This window comes from Heptranchias perlo, unplaced genomic scaffold, assembly GCF_035084215.1.
Source record: "Heptranchias perlo isolate sHepPer1 unplaced genomic scaffold, sHepPer1.hap1 HAP1_SCAFFOLD_47, whole genome shotgun sequence".
Taxonomy (NCBI): Eukaryota; Metazoa; Chordata; class Chondrichthyes; order Hexanchiformes; family Hexanchidae; genus Heptranchias; species Heptranchias perlo.
In genome coordinates, this window is record NW_027139484.1 from 9,468,803 (window position 1) to 9,492,810 (window position 24,008).

General features: G+C 43.2%; 6 non-coding genes across 6 annotated transcripts; 3 read left to right on the plus strand and 3 right to left on the minus strand.

The window, feature by feature from the left end:
• Window positions 1-611: 611 nt before the first annotated feature.
• trnae-cuc (transfer RNA glutamic acid (anticodon CUC)) lies at window positions 612-683 on the minus strand. Its single transcript has one exon. It is a non-coding gene; the product is annotated as a tRNA-Glu (tRNA).
• Window positions 684-946: 263 nt separating this feature from the next.
• Window positions 947-1,029, plus strand: trnal-cag (transfer RNA leucine (anticodon CAG)). Its single transcript has one exon. It is a non-coding gene; the product is annotated as a tRNA-Leu (tRNA).
• A 5,750-nt stretch (window positions 1,030-6,779) lies between these two features.
• On the plus strand, window positions 6,780-6,862 carry trnal-cag (transfer RNA leucine (anticodon CAG)). The gene has a single exon. It is a non-coding gene; the product is annotated as a tRNA-Leu (tRNA).
• Window positions 6,863-12,274: 5,412 nt separating this feature from the next.
• Window positions 12,275-12,346, minus strand: trnaw-cca (transfer RNA tryptophan (anticodon CCA)). Its single transcript has one exon. It is a non-coding gene; the product is annotated as a tRNA-Trp (tRNA).
• Window positions 12,347-19,568: 7,222 nt separating this feature from the next.
• Window positions 19,569-19,651, minus strand: trnal-uag (transfer RNA leucine (anticodon UAG)). Its single transcript has one exon. It is a non-coding gene; the product is annotated as a tRNA-Leu (tRNA).
• A 313-nt stretch (window positions 19,652-19,964) lies between these two features.
• On the plus strand, window positions 19,965-20,036 carry trnae-cuc (transfer RNA glutamic acid (anticodon CUC)). The gene has a single exon. It is a non-coding gene; the product is annotated as a tRNA-Glu (tRNA).
• The last annotated feature ends 3,972 nt before the right edge of the window (window positions 20,037-24,008 follow it).

Here is a 24,008-nt window from a genome sequence, read left to right on the forward strand (position 1 = left end):
GGTCAACCCTGTCCAAACAAGGCAGGTCACATTTGGGAGTTTAATAACTTTGAAATGAACATAACTGGAACATAACTTCCACTTCTTTATATTCCCGCCCCCTGAGATAAAGCCGAACATTCCGTTAGCCTTTTAAATTATTCTTTTGTGACTTGTGCAACTTCGATCAATTGAATAGTTGTGAAAGAGAATCAATGCAGTCATTCGAACTTCTGGCTGATAACCAAAACCGAAGTTTCTGTAGTGTAGCGGTTGTCAGGTTCGCTTTACACGTGAGAAGTCCACGGTTCAATCTCGGACAGCCGCATTATGTTGGGGCAAATTTATTTTTTCTCTGTGAAATAGCCGGTCCTGTTAAATTTAACACAAATTCGTGGTCTCACGAGCACTGAACATTATAAACCGAGCCCTTAAAAATACAGTGTGTAAAATGAGAAGGGATAAAAAGTTCATCGCACAAAAGAAATTATTAAAGTTTTCCAACTTCCCTCAGTAGCCTTTCATTCTGGAAAATAACGTTATCGGTTAATTAATGGTGATGAAAACAATGGTTGTTTTTTTTCTTCCCACAGACTTTGAGTTAGTTCATGCGACAAGTGTTCAAAAGTTGCTTCCCTGACCGGGAATCGAACCCGGGCCGCGGCGGTGAGAGCGCCGAATCCTAACCACTAGACCACGAGGGAGCTCTGTTAGCTGCTTTATCAGGTGTAATATGGATTTCGCTTTCTCTGTGATTCAGCTTTTAATTCTTTTTAGCTCCCGATTGCGGATATTCCCGTGATTAAATAGGAATAAAGTACAATAGGCTCAGGAAAACCCGGGGAGGTGGCATCCCGCTCACCGAGCCTTTCCAGCAGCATTTATCTTACCAAGGACTGGAGTGAGTGAAACTTTCTCTGGGGGGTCTCAATGTGCAAAGGGTGGCGAGTGAAGAAATAATTTATCAGTCAGGATGGCAGAGCGGTCTAAGGCGCTGCGTTCAGGTCGCAGTCTCTTTCGGAGGCGTGGGTTCGAATCCCACTTCTCACATCAGTTATTTTGACTCCTATTTTATTTGTTGCTTGAGCTGCGGTTGATTTTTCGGCCCAGTTGATTTGCTTTTCCTGCAATAAGCAATCCGGTCTCGATCCACTGCAAGTTTTGACGCCAAGCGGCTCAACTCTAAACCGAGCTTTAAACGAAAATATGCTTTAAACACAAGGCAACAACTATAGAGAGAACTATAGAACAGCCCATATCCCTTCATACCTTCGGTTGGCAAAAAGCTATCGATCTCAGATTTAAAATTAGAAATTAAGCAAATATAAATTGCAGTTCGGGGAACAGAGTCCCAAACTTCTTCCATCCTTTGTGTGTACAAGTGTTTTCTAATCTCACTCCTGAAAGATCTGGCTCTAATTTTTGGACTGTGCCCCCTCGTCCAAGAATCCCCAAACAGCGGAAATAGTTTCTCTCTATCCACAAAATGTCAATGACACGGTCAATGAAAGGTACAGTTCACGAAGGTGGCTCACCAGCACCTTCTCAAGATCAATTACGGATGTGCAATAAATGCTGACCTTGCCATTGACACCCACATCCCATGAATGAAGACAAAAGTCGCCTGCATGGCCGAGTAATTTCCTGCTGCTAAACGACGGGAAGAATGAAACCATCGGCTTCAGTCCTTTGAACGAACTGTATACACTTGCCGTCGAGCTCAATCCCCACTTGGTCCTCTGCCCCGAATATCCACTGCATCAGAAAATCCTCCATAACATCGAATCACAGCATGGAAACATCACAGAAGGAGGCCATTCGGCACATCGTGCCTGTGCCAACTCTTTGAAAGAGCTATCCAATTAGACCCACTCCCCTTCCCTTTCTCCATAGCCCTGCAAAATGTTCCCCTTCAAGTATTTATCCTGTTCCCCTTTGAATATTATTATTGAATCTGTTTCCACCACCCTTTCAGGCAGTGCATTCCAGATCATGGCAACTCGCTGCGTTAAACAATTCTCCTCATCTCACCCCTGTTGCCAATTACCTTAAATCTGTGTCCTCTGGTCACCTCCTTTCTGGCACTGGAAATAGTTTCTCCTTTTTTATTCTTTCAAAACCTTTCATGATTTTGAACACCTCTGTTAAATCTCCCATTAGCCTTCTTTGCTCGAAGGAGAACAACCCCAGATTCTCCCGTCTCTCCACCTCACTGAATTCCCTCATCCCTGGCACCATTCCAGTAAATCACCTCTGCACCCTCTCCAAGGCCTTGACATCCTTCCTAAAGTGTGGTGGGCAGAATTGTGTGGTGGCCAGCTGGGCCTAACAAGTGATTTATAAAGGTTTAGCATAAGTTCCTTGCTTTTGTACTCTAGGCTTCCATGAATAAAGTCAACGATTCCGAATACTTTTTTTAATAATCTATTCAAGTTGTCCTGCCACCTTCAAAGATTTATGTCCGTATACCCCCAGGTCTCTCTATTCCTGCAGCCCCTTTAAAATTGCACCATTTAGTTCAAAGAACTGGCACAGGCACGATGGGCCGAATGGCCGCCTGTGTTTCTATGATTCTATGTTTTTGATTACCCCTCTATGAAGCTCTTTGTGATATCCCCCAGAAGTGGGAGTCAGCAGTTCACTTTCTCCCTTTACACTTCCATCTGACCTGGGCTAGACTAAATAAATTTTTCGTGGTGTAATGGCGTCACACACGAAAAACTCCCGGTTTAATCCCGGGTCAGAAACAATTTGCTGGAACTTGCTCCTCACAAACTTCCAGGCGCGAGCTTTCTCCCGTGTGAATTGGGCTGCAATCCTTTCACATTCAACAACGGCTGCACCAGATTCCTGGTCTCATCACCACTGAACACTTTTAAGCAGACTCCTAAAATAAAGTGCGTAAAATGAGAAGGGATGAAAGTCAGAAAAGTGAGCCTCGTTTCGACAGTCACTCGGCAAACTTGTTAGCATTTCGTTCAGTGCGAAACAGAAAGTTGTGGGTTTATTAATGGTAATTAAAAGAATCATCTCAGAGACTTGAAACAGTTTCTCCTTGTTTGCTCTCTCAAAACTTTTCATAATTTTGAATACCTCTATCAAATCTCCCCTTAACCATCTCTGCTCTAAGGGGATAATCCCAGCTTCTCCATTCTCGCCACATAACCGAAGTCCCTCATCCCTGTTGCCATTCTAGTAAATCTCCTCTGCACCCTCTCCAAGGCCTTGACATTTTTCCTAAAGTGCGGTGCCCAAAAGTGAACACAATACTCCAGCTGCAGCCCAACCAAAGTTTGATAAACGTTCAGCATAACTTTGTTTCTTTTGTATCCATGCCTCTATTAATAAAGTCCATTTCACCAGGCAGTCGATGTCCTCCTGAAATCTGATACTATCCACCACATTGTTTGCTACATTCCCGAGTTTCGTGTCATCTGCAAACTTTGAAATTATACCCTGTATATCCAAGTGCAGGATATTAATGTATGTATCAAAAATGAAAACTTTTTGCAGTGTGACTTGTGTGACGTTAAGCCGAGTTTATATAACATCTTCTCATAATTTAACTCCTTAACCCTGGTAACAATCTGGTGAATCTGTGCTGCACTCCTTCCAAGGACAATATATCCTTTCAGATTAAAAGGGTACAAACTTGAAATAAGCGTCACTGTGGATCAGTTTTCGCTCACTCAAAGTTATCTGTTGAGTGAAATAAAAGAAAGCGCTTTTAAAGAATAAAGAAGCAGCCACTATCGCCCCTTTTGACAAGCCTATTTTGTGGCACTTTATCAAACGCCTTTTGAATGGCCATATACACAACATCAACCACATTGCCCTCATCAGCCCTCTCTGTTAACTCATCACAAAACTAAATCATGATTTGCCTTTAACAAATCCACAGTGGCTTTCTATTATCAATCCACACTTGTCCAAATGACTATTAATTTTGTCCCAGATTATCATTTCTAAAAGCTTCCCACCAACGTGGTTAAACTGACTGGCCAGTAGTTGCTGCGTTTATCCTTACACTCTTTTTTGAACAAGGGTGGAACATCTGCAATTCTCCAGTTCTCTGGCACCAAAACTTGTGTCAAAGGAGGATTGAAAGATTATGGCCAGGACCTCTGCAATTTAAACCCTTACTTCCCTCAGCACCCGAGGATGCATCCCATTCGGACCAGGTGACTTTAAGTACAGCCAGCCTTTCTAGTATCTCCTCTTGATCAATTTTCACCCCATCCAGAATCCCAACTACCTCCCCTTTTACAGTGATTTAGGCAGCACTTTCTTCCTCGGTAAAGACAGGTGCAAAATACTCATTTAGTACCTCAGCCATGCCAGATGCCTTCACGCGAAGATCTCCCTTTTGGTCCCTCATCGGGCTTATCCCTCCGCTTACGACCCGTTTACTATTTATAAGCCTATGGAAGACTTTTAATGACTTGATGAAGGGATCGAGTGTGATATATCCAAGTTTGCTGATGATTCAAAGCTAGATGGGAAAGTAAGCTGTGAGGCGGACACAAAGAGTCTGCAAAGGGATATAGACAGGTTCAGTGTGTGGACAAGACGGTGGCAGATGTAGTATAATGTGGGGAAATGTGAGGTTATTCACTTTGGTAGGAAGAACAGAAAAAAAGAACATTTTTGAAATGGTGAGAAACTATTAAATGTTGATGTCCAGAGCAACTTGGGTGTCCTGGACACCTGAACTCCAGGTTGTGCTAACCTAGTATCAGCATCTAAAACCTGATGACAGAGAAAGGCTAAATAAACACTAAGACATTAAATAATCTTTGGTGGTTTCTGAGAGTCAGCAAAGTGGGATGGTTTACGACCATGAGTTAAGATCAGTGGTGCTTACGTACAGAACAATGCAGCCGAATCGTATAAAGATAGGGCATGCTCCCTTCTCAAATGTTAGAACTCTCAATAGGGGACAGTCAGAAGTCCATTGCCACAGGCTGTCCCCAAAGGTCAGGTCTGATATATCTGGATTCGCAGACAGGTCAGGTTGTGTTGATTGCTTGTCATTAATGTAATCTGTAGACAGTTGTATTACAATAATAATACTGTTGAATGTAATGTTGAAGACAGCTGTGGTGCAACTCTGTTGTAAGTCAATCTCTTAAACTTGCTATTTTGTAACCACTCGGGCTAGAATCAAGTGGAAGTTATTGTTGATGGATTAACAACCCATAGTTACCACAGTAACGGGACAAATCCGTGAACAAACATTCACTTTATATATAAACATCACACCCGTAGTTTATATTTTCACACGTTCTTTTTTGCAGTTCCAGCCAAAGTCCAAACATCGAAAGTCCACGTGTTTTTCAGACGTTTCCCGTCCTGTTATGTATTTTGAGCAGTTTCCTACATATATCAACATCACACCCACAGTTTATATTTTCACACGTTCTTTTTTGCAGTTCTAATCGAAGTCTAAACACCGAAAGTCTAAATGTTTTTCAGAAGTTTTCCCTCCTGTTATGTATCTTGAGCAGTTTCCCACATCTGTTTCCTGTGATGTGATAATTCTGGGTGCAGGATGAATGTAATTGGATTTGCTGCAGTCCGCTGACAGCAGGCGATGGAAGCGAGCGCCATGCTGCCCCTGACAGGTGAAGGACACTTCTGATGCTGCCTGACATCCGGTGGGAGTGAGCGGGCATTTGAAAGCCAACCCAATCTGTTAGCTATAAAGCGGTGCTTGACAAATGTTGATAGAAACAAACACCTATTGCAGCACTCAGGCCTCGTTGACAACGGTAGCCTGTCTGACTCCAGGTTAGAAGGTTGCGTGTTTAAATCACGGTGAGGTCGCAGTTTTTTCCCTTGGAGCTGGTTTGTATAATTCTGCAATTCATATTTTCTTTGCGTCTTCACAATGAACAGAACCCTGCTCTGAAGTCTGCCTCTGGTTCCCCAGTGTCAGAGAGGGAAGCACCTGATGACCTCATTTATTTTATGCATCAAACGGAAGACAAACACACGTTTTAGTTCAAAAACCACCCTGCAGGTGGACACATAATGAGATAAATATAGGACAGAGATGCAGACAGTATCCGGAAACATAGGGAAACAGACAAGAGAAATAGATTGAGCGCTTTGTTATCAGAAAATTGTCTGAACCTCCACGGTCAATGAAAGGGCTTTTGTTGGTCGGTTTCTCGTTGCAACTTATAATTCAGGAGAACTTGGTTTGTGATTGATTCGGTTCCCTCGTCTCCCACCTGCGGAAAAAGTTGGTCGATCCCACCCAACGAACTCCTTTCAAAAGCCACTCTGTTCAAAGCCTTCCAGATTTGAAGGGAATAAAACTTGAAATGAGCGTCATTGAGAATCAGTTTTCTCTCACTCAAATTTATCTGTTTAATGAAGTGAAAAATGCAGCTTCGAAAGAAGAAGGGAGCGGCCATTGTCTCCCTTTTTGGCACGAGAAGAAATTCGATCTGGATGTTCATGGAGAACAATTTCCAAAATAATGCTTTCACCCGGGATCGAACCAGGGACTTTTTGCGTATAAAGCAAACGTGATAATCGCTCCACTACAGAAACTGATAGCAATTGGTTCAACACATTGTGCAACTGAATGGTGTCCTCTCTCTGCTCGTACTTGGAATGTGTTGTTTCAAGTGCAGCAAGAGATACAGACAGTGACTGTTCCCCCTTTTCTTTAAAAACTCTCAGGGTAGTGGGTTTGAGCACCACGTTGGGCGAGTGCCATTTTTAACTTTTATGCTGCTTTCACTGACCAACAGTGCAGAAATGATGCAGAATGAAAGATGCTGCCCGTCGTCAGGATGGCCGAGCGGTCGAAGGCGCTGCGTTCAGGTCGCAGTCTCTTCTAGAGGCGTGGGTTCGAATCCCACTTCTGACATTCCTTATTTTTACGAAAACGTGGAAGTATTTTCTTTGTGGATTGGGCTGCAGCTGATTTTTCTGCCCAGTTGATTTGCTCCTCCCACAAAAGCAACTGGCTTTGTCATGCATATGTGACTTGAGAAGCTTTGAATGGTGAAATGTTTGACATATGAATGACCTGGAGAAAGAAATAGAACAGCAGTGGGAAACATTTAAAACGGTGATCGATAGAGTCCAGGAGAAATATATCCCACGAAAAAGCAAGAAAAAACTGGCCAGAAATGACACACCAGGAATGAATAAATAAATAAGGGCAAAATTGAAACTAAAGAAAAAGGCACACACTGGACAATAAAGGAGAGAGGGGAATGTGAAAAGACTGGGAAAGAAGTCTAAAGAACTATAAGAAAGGCAACAAGGAATATCAAAAAGGCAACAAGGAATATCAAAAAAGCAAAGTATTCTCGACACATCAACAGCCAAAGCAAATTTAGGATAGGAATAGGGCCACTCAGGGATACAGAAATATTAAATAATCACTTTATTTCAGTATTTACCAGAGAGACGAGTATTGCGGGAATGACAATCGAAGAAGAGATCAAAAAGTATGTAAAGACATTGAAGATCGAAGGGGGGAGATAATTGATAAACTAATCAAACTTAGAGAGGAAATTTACTGTTAGTTGCCTGGCCAGAGTTTCAAACCGCTCAGCCACGCTAATTTCCGTATTGCTGTTCAGCAGCTCATTTCACAGGGACACGATTACTGTCCTCCATTCAGGGAGGCTCAGTGAAAGGCGGAAATTGATCTGTTAATAGAATCATAGAATTAGACAGCGCCATTCGGATACCATTCGGCCCATCGTGCCTGTGCCAGCTCTCTGAAAGAGCTGTCCAGTTAGTCCCACTCGCCTGCTGCTTCCCCACAGACCTGAAAATGTTTCCATCCAAGCGTTTATCCAATTCCCTTTTGAAAACTGTGAGTGAAGAAAAACAATATTGAAAGGGGTGCTGGGGCCTCTGCAGCGTCGATGTAGAGTGTGTGATGATTGAAGTTATCAAGATGGTTGCTTTACACATGGTATGTTGTGCAATCATCCTGAAATATCTTCAATATCCAATACAAATTGAATTGCAAACCTGACGGACAAAAACTGGAAAACAAGTCACGAGTGAACGCAAATCATCTGGGACCCGTTTTCAGCCTCACGGCACTTTAAGTAAAGTGAAATAACTTTGCATTGAAAAGATTTGGAACTTGTATCGGTACCTTTATCTGTTCCATTTCTTAAAGTTGCTGGTGTCTGATGATGAACACGCCTCTGCTCCCTCTATTGAACAAGAAAGGAGGTGTTTGACGTTGACGGACCTGTTGGTTATGAGCTCATCCTTTTCATTGAGTGGGTTCGCGTTTTTTAAACGGGGTCAACTTTCGCCCAGCGGTGAACTTCACAGCAAACAAGTTCGACACCGTCTCACCGCGGGCGCTGACTGACGTTTTTAATGTTATTTCTTTCAGAACTAAGTAAATAGTAACCGTGATTTTAAATTTGCACTCAGTGATTTTTAGATAGTCTCCTTTAAATGTTTCAAAGGCGACTCTGAATTTATGATAGTCCGGCCATTTCACCAGCCGTGTTGAAAACAAAACATGTCTCTGCTTTTCGCGTCTTTTTTCGAAAGACAAAAAATATATTTCCTGTGACGTCTGAAGGATGGACAAGTACATTTCAGAAAGCTGAAGCAAGTTCACCGAGCTGAAATTGTCTGACCACGTTAAAGGCGCTATATATTAATATATATATATATGTAAGTAGTTGCTGTCTGTTTCTGTGGTTGTCTTTTTTCTGTGTGTGTCCATCTGCAGGTCGATTTTGAATCAATACCAGTGTTCGTGTCAGTTTGTTGCATGAAATAAATGAGGGTCTCAGGCGCTCCCCTCCCTGACACTGGGTAGGCACTGAGTCAGGGTTTGGACCAAACTTCTGTTTTTTTTGTGAAAAAGCAATTAAAACCTTCATTCGGGAATTATCCAGTCTCATGTGAGCGGTGAAAGAAACAGTGACCCCGATGTGATGTGAACACGCAGCCTTTTGATCTGGAGTCAGACGTTTGCGCCAGGCACTCTGAAGACAGGACCCTGGATGTTATTATCCATATGGATGATTCTCAAACACCGTTTCATGTATTGGTTAAATGGATCGGGCTTATCAAATCTCCGCCAGATCCCACCGGGAATGAGACAGTATTGGAAGCAGCCTTCACCCCCAATGTCACGCTGGCTTTCATCGCCTGCTCCCAGCGGACTGCATTAATCGGTCTGGGAGAAATGGACTTTGTTCACATTTGATCAGCACTTCGAATCGTTAAATATTTACTCTTTTTTAATGGGAACAAGGTTTCAAAATGTTTCTGCCCAGTTTCGAATTGGGGACTTTTCGCGTGTGAGACGAACGTGATAACCACTACACTACGGAAACCAGATACCTAAAAGTCCGTGTTAGGGACATAACCCCTCAGCCAAACAATTTCCGTATTTCTGTCCAGGTGCGAATTTCACAGGGATACATTTACTGCGCTGTATTTCGGAAGGCTGCAGAGAAGGATCGGTGGCGATGGTCAGGCAGGGAATCCCAGAGCATCGCGCCCACACAAACATTTCACTGTTTTTTCATGTTATTGATATCCACCGCACTGTAAATTATGACGAATCAGGCATGCTCAGATCACATTGTTCACAGAGTCTTTTCTTGCAGCCAAATCACACATTAGAAAACTTGAAAAGAGATTAAGAAATCAGAGCCATTCAAAGAACTCCCAGTTACTGCAGATCAGGAATTAAAACCTTGCACCGGCTTCAGGGCTATCAGAATGAGGCAATGAATCCGAAAGTGGGATGAAAAAGGTCTTATTTTCGTCCCTGGGTGGGGTCGAACTACCAACTTTTCGGTTAACAGCTGAACACTCTAACCGGTTGCGCCACAGAGACCGTCCTGGGCTTTTTATTGCAAGATACATTAAAGCAGCGTGTCACCTTGCCAAAGTTCCATGTTGCAGCCACAGAAATGCAATTGACCACTATCAGTGTTACTTTTCCAGAAACAAATGATGGGACATTGTTTGTGGAAACATGGAAACGGTCTGGTCTCGCTCACAGCGTCGATATCACCGCCAACCAGCTCTCCTGCAACCGGCGCGCCCACCGGTGCTTTGTCTGTCACTCTGTCGCACTGTGGGAGAACCTTCGCCACACGGACTGCAGCGGTTCAAGGAGGCGGCTCACCACCACCTTCTCAAGGGCAATTAGGGATGGGCAATAAATGCCGGCCTCGCCAGCGACACCCACATCCCATGAACGAATAAAAAAAAAGTATTCTGAGCGTTCAGGGGAGGTCGTGTCTGACTGACCTGATTGAATTTTTCGAGGAGGTGACAAGAAGAATCGATGAGCGTAGCGTAATTGATGTAGTCTACATGGATTTTTGCAAGGCTTTGGAAAGTTCCCACATGGCAGATTGGTCAAAAAAGTAAAAGCCCATGGGATCCAAGGGAATGTGGCTTGTTGGATCCAAAATTGGCTCAATGCCAGGAAGCAGAGGATAATGGTCGACGGGTGTTTTTTGCGGCTGGAAGGCTGTTTCCAGTGAGGTGCCGCAGGGCTCGGTACTTGGTCCTTTGGTTTTTGTGGTATACATTAACGATTTGCACTTTAACGTTGGGGGCAAGATTAAGAAATTTGCGGGTGACACAAAAATCGACCGTGTGGTTGCTAGCGAGGAGGAAAGCTGCAGACTGTGGGGGTTCAGGCAATTTTCTGATAAAAAAAAGCACTCAATCTATCTCTGAACGAATTTTGAACGAATACGTGTGCTTGACCCGGCACAGGCACGATGGGCCAAATGATCTCGACTTGTGGACTAACATAATGCGATACTAAGTGTTGTCAGACGGAAAAGCAACACATTCCAAATCAGAGCAGAGAGAGGAAACTAGTCTAACAGCAAAACAGCACGGTGAGATATTGTATTTGAGAAGGATGAGGAGGAATAGTTTATCATGGTGGAAGTCCCATAGGATATCATTTGTGACTTTGGTAAGGACCATTTCATGCTGCGACAGGGGCGGAAAGCTAAATGAAGAAATTCAGCCCGGGCGCGGCCCCATGGTGCGGGGTGATACGGAGTAGTGGGGGGCGGGGGGAAGTGTCAGAGCTGGGGCTCACCGGTGGAAGCAGCATAAAAGTTTAAAACGGTACTCGCCCAACGTGGGGCTCAAACCCACTACCCTGAGATCTGATGCTCTTGCAATGAGAGTCACTGTGGATCAGTTCTCTTGTGGAAAACTATAAAGACCACATTAATGTGTGTGTGTGCGAAATTGTAACTACCCTATGTATGGGAGTCAAGGAGTTAACATTGGTCAAATACCCATCATGCTTTTCTCTTTTATGGTCAAGTAACTATTCACGTATTTCTACATTAATGTGGTCTGTATAGTTTTCCACATCCTCTTGCTCAAACGTATCTGTTTATTGATGTAAAATGAAGAGTTTTTAAAGAAAAGGTCGGGGGGGGGGGGGGCAGCCACTGTCTGTGTCTCTTGCTGTCCTTGAAACAACACGGTCCAAGTAAGAGCAGAGAGAGGACACCATTCATTTGCCGATTGTGTTGATTGTCATTCGATTAGTTTCTTTATTGTAGCGATTATCACGTTTACTTTACACGCGAAAAGTCCCTCGTTCAATCCTAAGCAGAAACATTATGTTGGAACTTGGTTTCCATCAACATCCAGTTTGATTTTTTGCTCCTGCCAAAAGGGGAGACAGTGGCTGTTCCCTTTTTCTTTGTCAGCAGCATCTTTTACTTCATTGAACAGATAACGTTGAGTGAGAGAAAACTGATCCACAGTGACGCTCACTTCGACTTTATTCCCTTTTAATCTGGAAGGATGTGTGGGCTTTGGACAGAGTGGCTTTTGAAAGGAGTTCGTAGAGTGGGAACGACAAACCATTTCCGCTGGTGGGGGACAAGGGAACCCAACCAATCATCTACCAAGTTCTCCTGAATTATAAGGTGCAATGGGAAATCGACCAACAAAAGCCCTTTCATTGACCGTGGAGGTTCAGACAATTTTCTGTTAACAAAGCGCTCAATCTATTTCTTTTGTCTATTTCCAGATGTTTCCGGATGCTGTCTGCATCTCTGCCCTGTGTTTATCTCACTATGTGTCCACCTGCAGGGTGGTTTTTGAACGAAGACGTGTGTTTGTCTTCTGTTATTTACATTAAATAAATGAGGGCAACAGGTGCTTCCCTCCCTGACACTGGGGAACCAGAGGCAGATTTCAGAGCAGGGTTCTGTGAATTGTGAAGACACAAAGAAAACATTAATTGCGGAATTATCCGAACAAGCTCGAAGGGAAAAAACTGTGACCCCGACGTGATTTGAACACGCAACCTTCTGATCTGGAGTCAGACGCGCTACCGTTGCGCCACGAGGCCTGGCTGTAACAATGGGTGTCTGTTTCAATCAATGTTTGTCAAGCACCACTTTATAGCTCTGAGATTGGTGGAATGGGTTGGCTTTCAAATCCCCGCCCACTCCCACCGGATGTCAGGCAGCATCAGATGTCGCCTTCACCTGTCAGCGGCAGCATGGCGCTCGCTTCCATCGCCTGCTGTCAGCGGACTGCAGCAAATCCAATTACATTCATCCTGCACCCAGAATTATCACATCACAGGAAAAGGATGTGGGAAACTGCTCAAGATGCATAACAGGACGGGAAACTTCTGAAAAACACGTGGACTTTCGATGTTTGGACTTTGGTTAGAACTGCAAAAAAGAACGTGTGAAAATATAAACTATGGGTGTGATGTTAAAATATGAAGTGAATGTTTGTTCGCGGATTTCTCCCGTTACTGTGGCAACTATGGGTTGTTAATCCATCAACAATAACTTCCACTTGATTTTAGCCAGAGTGTTACAAAATAGCAAGTTTAATAGATTGACTTACAACAGAGTTGCACTACAGCTGTCTTCAACATTACATTCAACAGTATTATTGTTATAATACAACTGTCTACAGATTACATTAATGACAAGCAATCAACACAACCTGACCTATCTGCGAATCCAGGTATATCAGACCTGACCTTTGCGGACTGCCTGTGGCAATGGGCTTCTGACTGTCCCCTATTGAGAGCTCTAACATTTGAGAAGGGAGCATGCCCTATCTTTATACGATTCGGCTGCATTGTTCTGTACGTAAGCACCACTGATCTTAACTCATGGTCGTAAACCATCCCACTTTGCTGACTCTCAGAAACCACCAAGGATTGTTTCATGTCTTAGTGCTTATTTAGCCTTTCTCTGTCATCAGGTTTTGGATGCTGATACCAGGTTAGCACAACCTGGAGTTCAGGTGTCCAGGACACCCAAGTTTCTCTGGACATCAACATTTAATACTTTCTCACCATTTCAAAAATAATCTGTTTTTCTGTTCTTCCTACCAACGTGAATAACCTCACATTTTCCCACATTATACTGCATCTGCCACCTTCTTGCCCACTCATTTAAACTGTCTATATCCCTTTGCAAAATCTTTGTGTCCTCACATCTTAGTTCTCCATCCACCTTTGTATCATCAGCAAACTTGGATACATTACACTCGATCCCCTCATCAAGTCATTAAAAGTCTTCTATAGGCATATAAATAGTAAACGGGTAGTAAGAGGAGGGGTAAGACCGATTCGGGACCAAAAAGGAGATCTGCGCATGAAGGCATAGGGCATTGCTTAGGTACTAAATGAGTATTCTGCATCTATCTTTACTGGGGAAGGAAATGCTACTTAAATCACAGTAAAAGGGGAAGTAGTTGAGATACTGGATGGGGTGAAAATTGATAAAGAGGAGATACTAGAAAGGCTGGCTGTACTTAAAGTAGAGAAGTCACCCGGTCCGAATGGGATGCATCCGAGGTTGCTGAGGGAAGTAAGGGTGTAAATTGCAGAGGTGCTGGCCATAATCTTTCAATCCTCCTTAGATACAGGGTTTGGTGCCAGAGAACTGGAGAATTGCAGATGTTCCACCCTTGTTCAAAAAAGGGTGTAAGGATTAACCCAGCAACTACAGGCCAGTCAGTTAAACCATGGAGGTGGGAAGCATTTAGAAATGATAATCTGGGACAAAATTAATGGTCATTTGGACAAGTGTGGATTGATAATAGAAAGCCACTGTGGATTTGTTAAAGGCAAATCGTGATTGAGTTTTGTGCTGAGTTAACAGAGAGGTTTGATGAGGGCAAAGTGGTTGATGTTGTCTATATGGCCTTTCAAAAGGCGTTTGATAAAGTGCCCACAAAATCGGCCTGTCAAAAGGGGCGATAGTGGCTGCTTCCTTATTCTTTAAAAGCGCTTTCTTTTATTTCACTCAACAGATAACTTTGAGTGAGCGAAAACTGATCCACAGTAACGCTTATTTCAAGTTTATACCCTTTGAATCTGAAAGGATATATTGGCCTTGGAAGGAGTGCAGCACAGATTCACCAGATTGTTACCAGGGTGCAATGCGTTAAATTATGAGAAGATGTTTTGTAAACACGGCTTAAAATCACACAAGTCGCACTGCAAAATGTTTTCATTTTTGATACATACATTAATATCCTGGACTTGGGTATACAGGGTATAATTTCAAAGTTTGCAGATGACACGAAACTCGGGAATATAGTAAACAATATGGTGTATAGTATCAGACTTCAGGAGGACATAGTCAGCCTGGTGAAATTGACTTTATTAATAGAGGCACAGAGTACAAAAGCATTGGAGTTCAGAAGAATGAGAGGTGATCTTATTGAAACATATAAGATTGTGAAGGGGCTTGATCGGGTGGATGCGGTAAGGATGTTCACAAGGATGGGGGAAACTAGAACTAGGGGGCATAATCTTAGAATAAGTGGCTGCTTTTTCAAAACTGAGATGAGGAGAAACTTCTTCACTCAGAGGGTAGTAGGTCTGTTGAATTTGCTGCCTCAGGAAGCTGTGGAAGCGACATCATTAAATAAATTTAAAACAGAAATAGACAGTTTCCTTGAAGTAAAGGGAATTAGGGATTACGGGGAGCGGGCAGGAAATTGGACATGAATTTAAATTTGAGATTAGGATCAGATCAGCCATGATATTATTGAATGGCGGAGCAGGCTCGAGGGGCCGATTGGCCTACTCTTGCTCCTATTTCTAATGTTCTTATTTAACAAAGTTATGCTTAACGTTTATAAAACACTGGTTAGTCTGCAGCTGGAGTATTGTGTTCAATTCTGGGCAACGCACTTTAGGAAAGATGTCAAGGCCTTGGAGGGGGTGCAAAGGAGATTTACTAGAATGGTAACAGGGATGAGGGACTTCAGTTATGTGGTGAGAATGGAGAAGCTGGAATTATCCCCTTAAAGCAGAGAAGGTTAAGGGGAGATTTGATAGAAGTGTTCAAAATCATGAAAGGTTTTGATAGAGCAAATAAGGAGAAACTGTTTTCAGTGGCAGAAGGGTCGGTAACCAGAGGACACAGATTTCAGGTAATTGGCAAAAGCGCCAGAGGCGACATGAGGGAACATAATTTACACAGCGAGTTGTTATGATCTGGAATGCGCTGCCTGAAAGGCCGGTGGAAGCAGATTCAATAGTAACTTTCAAAAGGGGATTGGATAAATACTTGAAAAGGAAAAAAAATTGCAGGGCTTATGAGGAAAGAGAGCTTATGGGTGGTGGGACTACTTGGATAGCTCTTTCAAAGAGCTAGCACAGGTACGATGGGCCGAATGAACTCCTTCTGTGTTGTAACATATTAAGTGTTGCTGGACGGAGAAGCAACGCATTCCAAATCAGAATAGAGACAGGAGAGTAAGTCAGTTCCCCATTGTTTTTAATGAGATGTAGCGGTTTCCTTAGTATAGCGGTTATCGCGTTTGCTTTACACGTGAAAGGTTCCCGAGTGGAAATATTATATTGAAACTTGCTCTCCATTAACCTCCATGGAGGAGTTTTTTTCCCCTGCCAAAAAGGGCGACAGTGGCTGCTTCCTTATTATTGAAAAGCGGCATCTTTTACTTCACTAAACAGATAACTTTGAGTGAGAGAAAACTGATCCTCGGTGACGCTCATTTCAAGTTTTATTCCCTTTTACTCCAAAAGGGTATATTGGCCTTGGAAGGAGCGCAGCCCAGATTTACCAGAATGTCAGCAGGGCTCGAAGGGTTAAATTATGAGGAGCGGTTACATACTTGTATTCCTTGGAATATGGAAGATTTTTGTGTATTTTAAAAGGTAGTTAGACAAACTCTTTCCACTGTTAAGGGAGTCGAAGCCAATATCACAATATCACAATAGCTGTTTTACGAGTGAAAACGGCCCTTCGCATCACTGTGAGTGTAAGAGACGAGCCTCTTGGTGCCGCGTCCTGTACAGTGAATGTCAAAACTTTTAAAAGATGCAGAAAGTGTCAGGGATTCAGATGCACAAACCTCTAATGGGAATGAAATTTTATCAGAGGTTGCAGCCTTCCCGACTTCTCTTGCCCTTTGCGAGGCACCTGTTCCGGTTTAAATTCACAAACTGGGTGAGTTGGTGATCACGGTACATCAGACTCAGCGGTCCCGGGTGAGAGAGAGAGAAATCAGCCCGGGCGCGGCCACAATGTGCGCGGTGACACTGCACGGGAGGTCGGGGTGCGTCAGAGCTGGGGTTCGCTCCTAAAAGCAACATAAAAAGTTTAAAAGAGAACCCACGACCCTGAGAGTAAGAGACTCATGCTCTACCGACTGAGCTAGCCGGGCGTGAACGAACATAGCACTCTTGTCTGTCATTGCAGTAAACTCGCCCCTGGGTATGCATGTGCAGCAATCCCAACATGACATCCATATCATTAGCTGTGTTTATCTCGGTGTGTGTGTCCACCTGCAGGTTGATTTTGAACGAATACGAGTGTTTGTCTTCTGTTTGTAACATTAAATAAAAGAGGGCATTAGACACTTCCCTCCCTGACACTGGGGAACCAGTGAGACAGACTTGTTATTGTGAAAACGCAAATAAAACATTAATTGCGGAATTATATGGACTCTTATCAGCGCCAAAAGTAGCTTTACAATATATACACCCAAGGCAGATGGTAGTGGTTGTTGGAGGCCAATCATCTCAGCCCCAGGGCATTGCTGCAGGAGTTCCTCAGGGCAGTGTCCTAGGCCCAACCATCTTCAGCTGCTTCATCAATGACCTTCCCTCCATCATAAGGTCAGAAATGGGGATGTTCGCTGATGACTGCACAGTGTTCAGTTCCATTCGCAACCCCTCAGATAATGAAGCAATCCGAGCCTGCAAGCAGCAAGACCTGGACAACATCCAGGCTTGGGCTGATTAGTGGCAAGTAACATTCGCGCCAGATAAGTGCCAGGCAATGACCATCTCCAACAAGAGAGAGTCTAACCACCTCCCCTTGACATTCAACGACATTACCATCGCCGAATCCCCCACCATCAACATCCTGGGGGTCACCATTGACCAGAAACGTAACTGGACCAGCCATATAAATACTGTGGCTACGAGAGCAGGTCAGAGGCTGGGTATTCTGCGGCGAGTGACTCACCTCCTGACTCCCCAAAGCCTTTCCACCATCTACAAGGCACAAGTCAGGAGTGTGATGGAATACTCTCCACTTGCCTGGATGAGTGCAGCTCCAACAACACTCAAGAAGCTCGACACCATCCAAGATAAAGCAGCCCGCTTGATTGGCACCCCATCCACCACCCTAAACATTCACTCCCTTCACCACCGGCGCACTGTGGCTGCAGTGTGCACCATCCACAGGATGCACTGCAGCAACTCGCCAAGGCTTCTTCGACAGCACCTCGCAAACCCGCGACCTCTACCACCTGGAAGGACAAGGGGAGCAGGCGCATGGGAACAACACCACCTGCACGTTCCCCTCCAAGTCACACACCATCCCGACTTGGAAATATATCGCCGTTCCTTCATTGTCGCTGGGTCAAAATCCTGGAACTCCCTTCCTAACAGCACTGTGGGAGAACCGTCACCACACGGACTGCAGCGGTTTAAGAAGGCGGCTCACCACCACCTTCTCGAGGGCAATTAGGGATGGGCAATAAATGCCGGCCTTGCCAGCGACGCCCACATCCCGTGAACGAATAAAAAATAAATAAATAAATAAATAAATAAATAAATATATACGACAGATACATGGAATACATTTGCAACTAACAGAGTCACCAAACCAGAAATATTATTTGGACCAAATACAAACTCCCAGATATATTTAGAAACCTTATATGCATTCCCTGGTGGTCCAGTTCTTTGGATTTGGCGCTTTCACCGCCGTGGCCCCGATGCGATGCCCAGTCAGGGAATTTAATCTCATAAAAAGCATTGTCAATTTTGTAGAATCATCGCAAATTTGCGGCACAGATGGAGGCCATTCGGACGGCGTTCGCGCCGGCCGTAAATGAGCCATCGAGTCCAATCCCATTTTCCAGCACTCGGTTCGTGGTTTTGGAGGTTACACCACTGCAGGTGTATAGCTAAATATTTTTTAAATGTAACGAGGGATTCTGCATCTACCACCCTTTCAGGAAGTGAGTTCCAGACCCCCACCACTCTCTGGGTGAAAAGACTTCTCCTCAGCTCCCCTCTAATCCTTCTATCAATCACTTTAAATCTATGCCCCCTGGTTATTGATCTCCCTGATAAGGTAAATTGGTCCTTCCCATCCACTCTATCTCGGCCCTTCATAATTTTGTACACCTCAATTAAATTACCCCTCAGCCTCCTCTGTTCCAAAGAAAACAACCTCAGTCTATCCAATCTTTCCTCACAGCCAAAATTCTCCAGCCCTGGCAACCTCCTCGTAAATCTCCTCTGTACCCTCTCTGGTGCAATCACATCTGTTTTGACCAGTCTGTCAATTGGGACCTTGTCAAAAGCCTTGCTAAAATCCAAGTAGACGACAACAAAGTACTCCAGGTGTGTTCTCACCAAAGCCCTATTTAATTGCAGCAAGACTTCCTTATTCTTATATTCCAACCTCCTTGCAAAAAGGCCAACACACCAGGGGCTGAGTTTAGAATCGTAGAAGGATGCAGCTCAGAAGCAGGCCATTCGGGCCATCGCGCCCGTGCCTTGTCCGACAAATCATGTACCAGATTCTCCTGAATTCCAAGGTGTGGAACGAAAGCGAACAACAAAAGCCCTTACATTCGACCGTGGAGGTACAGGCAATTCTCTGAGAAACCGGTTTGCCTATTTCCCGGTGTTTATCTCTGTGCGTGTGGAGCTGCAGGCTGATTTTGAATTAATAACTGTGTATGTGTATGTTTCCTCCAATAAATAAATGAGGGAATTAGACTCTTCTCTCCCTGACACTGGGGAAGGGTCACAGATCAGCCATGATCTTATCAAATGGCGGAGCAGGCACGAAGGGCTGAATGGCCTTCTCCTGTTCCTTTGGCACATTTCCCCAAGTGTCCATTCTCTCCATATTTGTTGAATGACCGCCTTGTCTTTCCAGCATATTTTGGTTTAAAGCTCGGTTTCGGGATGAGCCGGTGTGCGTCAAAACGTGCCGTAGATGGAGACCGGGTTGGTTGTTGCGGGAAGAGCAAATCAACTGGGCCGAAAAATCAACTGCAGCTCAAGCAACATATAAAATCGGAGTCAAAATAACCGATGTCAGAAGTGGGATTCGAACCCACGCCTCCAAAAGAGACTGCGACCTAAACGCAGCGCCTTAGACCGCTCGGCCATCCTGACTGATAAATAACTCACTCATTCGCCACCTTTTCCACATTGCGAACCGCCCCCCCCCCCCCAACCAAACCGGAGAAAGTTTCACTCACTCCAGTGCTTGGTAAGATAAATGCTGCTGGAAAGGCTCGGTGAGCGGGTTGCCACCTCCCCGGGTTTTCCTGAGCCTATTGTACTTTATTCCTATTTAATGACGGGAATATCAGCTATCATGAGCTAAAAATAATTAAAAGCTGAATCACAGAGAAAGGGAAATCCATATTATCTCTGATAAACCAACCACCAGACCGTGAGAGCGCCGAATCCTAACCACGAGACCTCCCTGGTGGTCTAGTGGTTAGGAATCGGCGCTCTCACCGCCGCGGCCCGGGTTCGATTCCCGGTCAGGGAAGCAACTTTTGATCACTTGTTATATTGGTCGCAAGAACTTACTCAAAGTCTGTGGGAAAAAAAAACAATGATTGTTTTAATCACCATGAATTAACTGATAACGTTATGTTGCAGAATGAAAGGCGACTGAGGGAAGTTGGAAAACTTTAATAATTTCTTTTGTGCGATGATCTTTTTAACCCTTCTCATTTTGCACACTGTATTCTGAAGGGCTCGGTTTAAAATGTTCAATGCTCCTTAAATTTAATAGGACCGGCTATTTCACAGAGAAAAAATTAATTTGCCCCAACATCATGTTTTTGCTTGGAATTGAACCGGGGACCTTTCACGTGTGAAACAAACGTCATAACCACTACACTACAGGAACCTCTGCTTTGGTTGTCAGCCAGAAGTTAGAATGACTGCATTGATTCTCTTTCATAACTATTCAAATGATCGAAGTTGCACAAGTCACAAAAGAAAAATGTTCATTTCAAAGTTATTAAACTCCCAAATGTGGCCTGCCTTGTTTGGACAGGGGTTGACCCAGACGTCACAGCCTCAACAAAGCATATTTTCAACATTTCCATTGGGAACAGGAGGAGGCCATTCTGCACCTTGAACCTGTTCCGCCCTTCAATTAGATCATCGATGATCTGTACCTCAAATCCATTTACCCGTCTTTGCTCCCTATCCCTCGATACCCTCACCCAACAAAAATCTATCGATCTCAGTCTTGAAAGCTTCAATTGACCCCCAGCATCCACAGCCTTTTGGGGGTCAGAGTTCCAGACTTCTACTGCCCTTTGTGTAAAAAAGTGCTTCCTGATTTCGAACCTGAATGGCATGGTTCTAATTTTAAGGTTATGTTCCCCTCGTTCTTCATTCTCCAGAGGAAATTGATTCTCTCTCTCTATTCTATCGAATTATTTAAACATGTTAAACAGCTCGCTCAGACCGCCCCTCAATCTTCTATACACGAGGGAATATGAGCCCAATCTCTGCAGCCTGTCCTCATAATTTAACCTTTCTCGCCCCAGTAACATTCTGGTGAATATGCTCTGCACCCCCTCCAAGGCCAATCTATCTTTCCTTAGGTGCAGTGTCCAAAACTGAACGCAGTTACTCCAGACACAGTCGAACCAGAGCTTTATATAACTGGAACATAACTTCCACTTCTTTATATTCCAGCCCCCTGAGATAAAGGCTAACATTCCGTTAGCCTTTTAAATTATTTTTGGACCCGTCCGTTAGCTTTTACTGATTTATGTAAATGAACCGTTAATTCTCTCTGCTTCTCCACAGTTCCGAGCTTCTTACCATTTGGAAAATATCCTGACCATAGTTCCAACGAGGATTACCCAACATTGAACTCCATCTGCCATAGTTTTGCCCACTCACTTAACTATCAATGTCCCTTTGCAACTTTCCACTTTCATCCACACTACTTACTGTACCACCTAACTTAGTGTCATCAGCAAACTTGGATATACGACTGTCTGTTCCTTCATCTAAAACATTGATAAATATGGTGACAAGCTGAGACCCCAGTTACAGATCCCTGGGGGACACCACGAGTCCCATCCTGCCAATTGGAGTATGTACCCATTATCCCTACTCTCTGATTCCTATCTCCTAACCAATTCTCTACCCATGTCAATACTTTGCCTCAAGTTCCATGCGCTTTCATTTTTGCCAACAGTCTCTTGTGTGGAAACTTATCAAATACCTGTCAGAATTCCATATAAATAATATCATAGGAACATAGGAACAGGAGTAGGCCATTCAGCCCCACGTGCCTGCTCTGCCGTTTGAGAAGATCATGGCTGATCTGTGATCTAACTCCATACACCTGCCTTTGGCCCATATCCCTTAATACCTTTCATTGCCAAAAAGCTATCAATCTCAGATATAATTTCGCAATTGAGCCAGTATCAATTGCCATTTGTGGAAGTGAGTTCCAAACTTCTATCACGTCTGTGTGTAGAAATGTTTCTAATCTCGCTCCTAAAATTTCTGGCTCGAATTTTTAGACTGTGCTCCCGACTCCGAGAATCCCCGACAAGCGGAAATAGTTTCTCTCTATCCACCCTATCCGTTCCCCTTAATATCTTATAAACTTCGATCAGATTATCCCTTAACCATCTAGACTCCAGCGAATACAACCCCAATTTGTGTAATCTATCCTCGTAATTCAACCCTTGAAATCCGGGTATCATTATAGTAAACCTATGCTGCACTCCCTCCAAGGCTAATATGTCCTTCTGAAGGTGCGGTGCCCAGAACTACTCACAGGTGCATTCTAACCATGGTTTTGTATAGCTGCAGCATAACTTCTGCCCCCTTGTACTTTCGTCCTTTAGATATAAAGGCGCGCATTTCATTAGCCATCTTGATTATTTTCTGTACCTGTTCATGACACTTCAATGATCTATGTACCTGAACCCCTAGGTCTCTTTGGACATCCACTGTTTTTAACTTTTTACCATTTAGAAACTACTCTGTTCCATCCTTTTTTGATCCAAAGTGGATGACCTCACAATTGTCTACATTGAATTCCATTTGCCGCAGTTTTGCCCATTCACCTAATCTATCAAATTCGCTTTTTAATTTTATGTTTTCATCTGCACTGCTTACAATGCCACCAATCTTTGTGTCATCGGCAAACTTACATATGAGACTTTCTATGCCTTCATCTAAGTCGTTAATAACTATTTTGAAAAATTGAGGCCCCAAAGACAGATCCCTGCGGGACTCCACTAGCCACATCCCTGTATACTGGTTACCGTTTTCAATTCAACTAATTATCTGTAACATTATTCCTTGTATACTTGCTACCATGTTCAATTTAACAATTAACTGTAACATTATTCCCAGTATACTGGTTACCAGGTCCAATTTAACAATTAATTGTAAATTGATTCCCTGTATACTGGTTACCATGTCCAAATTAACTAATTTGCTGTAACGTTGTCCATTGTATACTGGTTACCATTTTAAATTCCAATAATTAACTCTAACTTTGTTTCCTGTATAATGGTTACCATGTCCAATTGAACTAATTAACTTTAACTTTATTCCCTCTATACTGATTGCCATGATCAATTTAACAATTAACTAGAACTTTATTCCCTGAATACCGGTTGCCATCACAATTCAACAAATGACTGTAACGTTATTCCCTGTATACTGGTTACCATGTTCAATTTAACAATTAACTGTGTCTTTATTCCCTGTATACTGGTCACCGTGTCCAATTTAACCATTATTTTTAACTTTATTCCCTGTACACAGGTAACCTTGTTGAATTTAAGGACTAATTGTAACTTTATTCTCTGTATACAGGTTACCATGTTCAATTTAACAATTAACTGTAACTATATTTCCTCTATACTAGTTACCATTTTTAATTTACCTAACTATTGTAAATGTATTCCCTGTATCCTGGTTACCATGTTCAATTTAATAATTAACTGTAACTTTTTTACCTATATTCCGGTTATCATGTTCAATCCAAAAAAATCCTGTAAATTTACTCCCTGTATACTGGTTACCATGTCCAATTCAACTAATTAACTGTAGCTTTATTCCCTGTAAACTGATTGCCCTGATCAATTTAACAATTAGCTCGAACTTTATTCCCTGAATACCGGTTGCCATCACAATTGAACAAATGACTGTAACTTTATTCCCTGTATACTGGTTAACATGTCCAATTTAACAATTAACTGTAACTTTATTCCCTGCATACTGGTTACCATGTCCAATTCAACTAATTAACTGTAACTTTATTCCCCGTATACTTGTTGCCATGATCAGTTTAACAATTAACTGTAACTTTATTCCCTGCATACTGATTGCCATGATCAATTTAACAATTAGCTCGAACTTTATTCTCTGTATATTGGTTGCCATGTCAATTGAACAAATACCTGTAACGTTATTCCCTGTAAATTGGTTACTATGTTCAATTTAAAAAATATCTGTAACATTT